Here is a 6,000-nt window from a genome sequence, read left to right as displayed (position 1 = left end):
ATAGCCTTATTATTATTAATCTTAACATGCAATGGTGATGACACTAATCAGATAACACAAAATTGCTAAACGCCAACTTTCATTGCACGAATAACATACTACCAGACATCCACAAAAGAGATAGAAGCTGAATAGACACCAATTATATTGAGATCCTATATGTCTATATAATTTGACGACATAAAGGCTTAACGCATAAGTTATCTATCATGATTACACAGGGCAAGTAAGATGGTTAAAATTACCTACGAATCATGCATAACAATAACACATGAACCTATGCTAGTATGGCAAGTTCTAAATCCTTAAATTCACTATCGCTCCATTAAAGATTAACATGCTATCTTATAAGTTCGCGACGCTCATAAGATGAATAAGCACAACCAATACCTGTTTATCATACAATCACCACACACTAAGGTATCGAAACAATTTAATTAAATAAATCCATAAGTAAATCCGCTAGAACCCCACGATAACGATTATCCCATAATCGGACTCATCATCAACATGGGTTCTGATGAAAGCATGGTATAATAAACGTAGTCTTTATACTGAATAAATAATAAAACCAAGTACAAAACAAGAGTAAGGTTCACGAATAAGAAAACTAGCATCCAAGTTACAACTTAGAACAAAGATTCACAAGTAAAAATAAGATCTTCTTTGTCTTTGTTGAATCGTGCTAATACGGTCTTCTTACGGCTCTCCTTTTGCTCTGGTATGTCCGTCTATCTAGAAAACGTCCTTTATTTAAGTATATATAGCAACCCATGCAAGATAGAAGTCCTCCAATTGTAAATCAACTAGAATCAGGATTCTGGGATCCCGACCCGGCGCGGCCGCGCGCTTCATCAGCGCGGGCGCGCTGCATTTATGGAATTTGGGCACGGCCGCGTGCTATCACAGCGCGGGCGCACTGACCTCCTGCATAAAAATCTGACTTCTTTTTTTTCCTTGCTGATTTGAGCCGGCTTTTCACGAGCTTTTATTCCAACACCACCTTAACACCAAATTAGCACCAAAATAATGCTAATTCACCTGATTTCCTAGATAATGCCTGAAAATGTAAATACACCAGAATACACATTAAAATACCAACAACTTGAGTACAATTACACCAATTTAGAGCTTTACGAAGCGTAATAAAGTGTCATGAATGCCACTCAACAGTATTAAAATGCCAAATTCATAGGGTAAATTCTGAATCAACCTAAATTCAGCAGTGGCATGGGCTAAAGCTCTGTACTAGGCCTTAGTTGATGAACATGATACGGATTTTTGACGTGCAGACTTCCATGAAATTACATTGTGGCCAAAATTGATGACATAGGCAGTAGTAGATCGAGCACTATCAGGGCAACCACCCTAATCTCCATAAGCAAAGGCAGTTAAAGAAAGTGGATGACTGTGTCGAAAATAGAGACAATAATATATAGTTTCTTTCAAATAACCCAAATTGCGTTCTAAGGCTTGAAAATGTTTAGCTAGTGGCTTATGCAGAAACTGAGCCAATTTTTTAACAACAAAAGAAATATATGGCCTTGTGATCTTTAAATAATGTAGGCTTCCCATAATTTTTTGAAATGTTTGAATGTCAGTTGAAGGGGGAAGAGCATGTAAAGTCAATGTCTCAAAAGAAAATACTAGTGTTTGTACACCTTTAGCATTCGCTAAGTTACTTTACTCGAATGATCTTCATGAAGGTTTTCAGGATTCACCTGGAGGTTTGTGGTGCGAGGTTGCCCCTGGTGGAATTGGTCGTAATTATTGATAGACTTATAGGCAACGTTGGAGATTTTTTCTATTATATTCGCCTATTACGTGATGTCCATATGAAGCGTGACTTAGCCTTTGTGTTACGCAGTTTCTTATTATTGTCCTAGCTGCTTTCATGTAATAGGGAAAGTGTGACTAACTTTTGTTGTACAATCTGTGCAGAAACAAACCAATATGTGTATGTGTGTGTGAACAAGATAAATAAACAGAGTAACAGAAAAAGAGGAGAGAAGGATATAATCCGAGTCCAGTGCAGAACTGTCTCCTTAAAACTTATTAGCCCTCACCATCGTGTGCGAGCGAAAAGCCTCCCAGGATAAAATTGATTGCAGTGATGTAGAAAAGCATTCTCAGCGAGCTTGAAACAAAGCAAGAAATTATCACTGGATTAGAGAGAGATAAGGTTTTGTGTTTATAGGCGAATGTGTTTTTGGTGTCTCTAACCCTAGTGCCCTAGAGGTGTTTATATAGGTGTAGATAGACTTGTGCACTACTCTTTTCCATAATTAAATATCACTAATTATGGAACCGGTGTAATACTTGCAAGCTACTCTATTCCATAAATAATCTAAAATAGAATCAGATTAAATATATATCAATACATACACCATATCAATTAATCTGAAATAAAATCAGATTAATTTATGCCATAATATTTTAGCCAAATTCTAGTGGAAAATAATAATTTCCATTATTAAGAGAATATCATCATATCTCACACATCTTTTAGTCATAATGCTCAAAATATGACTTACCAATATGGGACTTATACTCATATTTTCCAACAATCCCCCACATGGGTGAGATTGGTGATCTGAGTAGCACACACCAGACAGACAGACAGATAGACACAAGGTTTGACTTGGTGATAATTTCTTCGATCAGATATAACATACGATTCGTAGAAAATGCTCCTTGAACCTTCGCTCGAGTAAGCATACCGACTTTACTGGTAGACAGTAGACGTGCTTGTCCTTGAACTGTTCGACCATTTGTGTAAATGATGATATACTTATCACTATATCTTTTCTGACTCGTTCAGCTCTCATGGGTATGTCCATTTTGGCCATGGAACATCATCCTGGTTCTGTAGGAGTTTCTAAAGAATTGTGCCTCACAATTCTCCTTTGAAGCGGCCCCACTTCTCTCCCACATAGATGATCTTTATCTTATAGAGTAACCCGCGTTTACTCAACTGAATTCCATGCATTCAACATTTTGAGCTCCATGTATTCACCTAAATATCATTGAAAGCTTAGAAGCTTAACCACGTACCTTACGGGTCTCACTGTTACTCATCATAGGAACAAGCCAAGGGTTACCCCCACAGTGATTTGGTCATCATGATTTTAGTTGTCCCATTGAACCAAGTTCTTGGGATCTCTAGTCAGTAATGGTTGGGTGTCCACCATGATGCCGTTAAGCAATAGGCTTAAGACCCATCCTTCTCGATGTTTCTCAACCACTTCTCTTGATAACCCTTTGGTTAGCGGATCCACGATATTATCCTTTGACGATATGTAGTCAATGGTGATAATTTCGGTTAAGATTAATTATCTAATGGAACTATGTCATCATCATATATGACGGGACTTTCCATTATATATCGTGCTTTGTACTCTGCAAATAGTGGATTGCCTATCACAATGTATCCCTATTGCAGTCACAGAATTTGGCCATCTTGGAATATCCTCCAGAAACTGGCGTAGATATTTAGCCTCTTCAGCACATTTATCTAGTGCCACGAACTCATCTTCTATCGTGGAATGAGTTATCACCGTTTTCTTGGAGGATTTCTATGATACTGCCGCTCTGGCTAGTGTAAATATGTAGCCACTCGTAGACTTTAGTGCCTTCTTGCTAGATATCCAGTTGCGTCAGTATATCCCTCTAATACTGCTGGATATCTGCCATAATGCAGTCCATAGTCTCGAGTTCCCCTCAAATTCCTCACTACTCTTATGATTGCTTTCCAGTGATCAGCTCCCGGATTACTCGTAAATCTACTCAACATGCTAATTGAGAATGCAATGTCTAGTCTTGTACAACTCATAAGATACATCAGACTTCTGATTATTCTCGAGTATTCCATTTGGGAGACTCCTACACCTTTATTCTTGGATAGATGTTAAGTCATATCCACTGGTATCCTAGCTTTCTCAAAGTCATCCTTAAGAAACTTTTCTAGGATCTTGTCAACGTAATGAGGTTGACTTAGTGCGAGACCCTCTAATGTTCTAGAAATTTGAATTCCTAGAATAACATTTGCTAGTCCCATGTCTTTCATGTCAAATCTTAATTTCAACATGTCCTTGGTAGATTTGATCACTTTATCATTGCTTCCGACAATAAGTAGATGATCTACATTCAATGTCATCATGACATAACCGTTGTCATTTTCCTTGACATAATCCTTATAATAGACACAACTATCACATTCATTGATTTTGAAGCCATTTGCCAGCACAATCTCATCAAATTTTTCATGCCATTTCATATGCGCTTGCTTTAGACCATATAGTGATTTCACTAATTTACAGACTTTTCTCTCTTGTCCAGGGACAACAAACCCTTCAGGTTGTTCCATATAGATTCCCTCATCTATATCCCCATTTAGAAAAGCTGTTTTAACATCCATCTGATGTACTGTTAGATTTCATATTGTAGCGATAGCAAACATCATCCTTATGGATGTTATTCTCGTTACAGGATAATATGTATCGAAGTAATCAAGGCCTTTATGTTGCTTGTATCCTTTGATTACAAGTCTAGCCTTATACTTATCGATAGTGCCATCGATTTTCAACTTTTTCTTGAACACCCACTTGCTACCTAATGGTTTACAACCGGTTGGCAAATCTATTAATTCCCAAGTATGATTCTGCATAATCGAATCAACTTCATTCTTGATGGCCTCTTTCCACATATGCCCATCCGGTGAGGTAACCGCTTCCTTATAGGTTTTCGGATCACCTTCTTCGAGCAAATAGGTCATAAAATCAGACCCATAGGATTTCTCCGTACATTGTCTTTTGCTCCTTCTCACAACCCCCATATTTTCGTCTTCACTCTCTTCACTCTCATTATTATCATCTATAGACTCATGAGTTCGTTTAGACGTCGTAGGTTGTTCGTTTCTTGGATTATATGGAAACGTTGTCTCAAAGAATGAGGCGTTCCTTGATTCCATAATGGTATTCTTTTGAATATCAGGAATCTTAGATTCATGAACAAGAAACCGATATACAATGTTATGTGGAGGATATCCGATGAAGATACAATCCATAGTCTTTGGACCAATCTTCACCTTTTTAGGTATAGGGATTAGTACCTTTGTAAGGCACCCCCACACTTTCAAGTGTTGATAACTTGGTTTCTTCTTCTTCCACAATTCATAAGGACTTACATCCTTATTCTTGCGCATCGTAATATTTAAGATATTATTTGCGCTTAAGATGGCTTTCCCCACATCGACTGCGGAAGTCCAGAGATTATCAACATCGTATTCATCTTCTCTTTAAGAGTGTGCTTCTTCCTCTCAGCCACACCATTTGAGTGAGGGGAGTATGGTGCAGTGACCTCATGGATTATACCATGTTATGAACAGAATTCCCCAAAGGATTCAACATATTCACCTCCACGATCACTTCGTATTGTTTTGTTTTTCTCAGATTATTGTGTCTTAACTTCTTCCTTATAGATTTTAAATTTATCTATAGCTTCGTCTTTGCTTTTCAGCAAATATACATAGCATTATTTTGTACAGTCATCTATGAATGTAATAAAATATTTGTTTCTTCCTCTTGTTGGAGAGAATTTAAAATCACATATATCGATATGTATTAGGTCTAGCACTTTTGCGTTTCTTTCCACATGTTTAAATGATGATCTCGTTAATTTTTCCTCAACACAAGTATGACAGTGATGTTTTAAATCAATTGTTAACTTTTGGTATGTATTCTTTTACACTTAACATTCGTAAAGGGTCGTAATTAACATGTCCTAATCTAGCATGCCATAAATTAGGAGACTCAAGCAAGTAAACAGAAGAATTCTTCATTTTATTATCGTCCTTAATGGACATAACATTGAGCTTAAAAAGCACATCGGTTACATAAACCTTACCTACAAACATACCACTCTTAGACAAATCAACTTTATCTGACTCTATTACAATGCGAAAACCATGCTTATTCAATATAGAACCAGACACCAGGTTCT

This window comes from Apium graveolens, chromosome 5 (genome assembly GCF_009905375.1).
Source record: "Apium graveolens cultivar Ventura chromosome 5, ASM990537v1, whole genome shotgun sequence".
NCBI lineage: Eukaryota > Viridiplantae > Streptophyta > Magnoliopsida > Apiales > Apiaceae > Apium > Apium graveolens.
The sequence above is the reverse complement of the archived record's forward strand: the minus strand, read 5'-3'. Positions refer to the sequence as shown.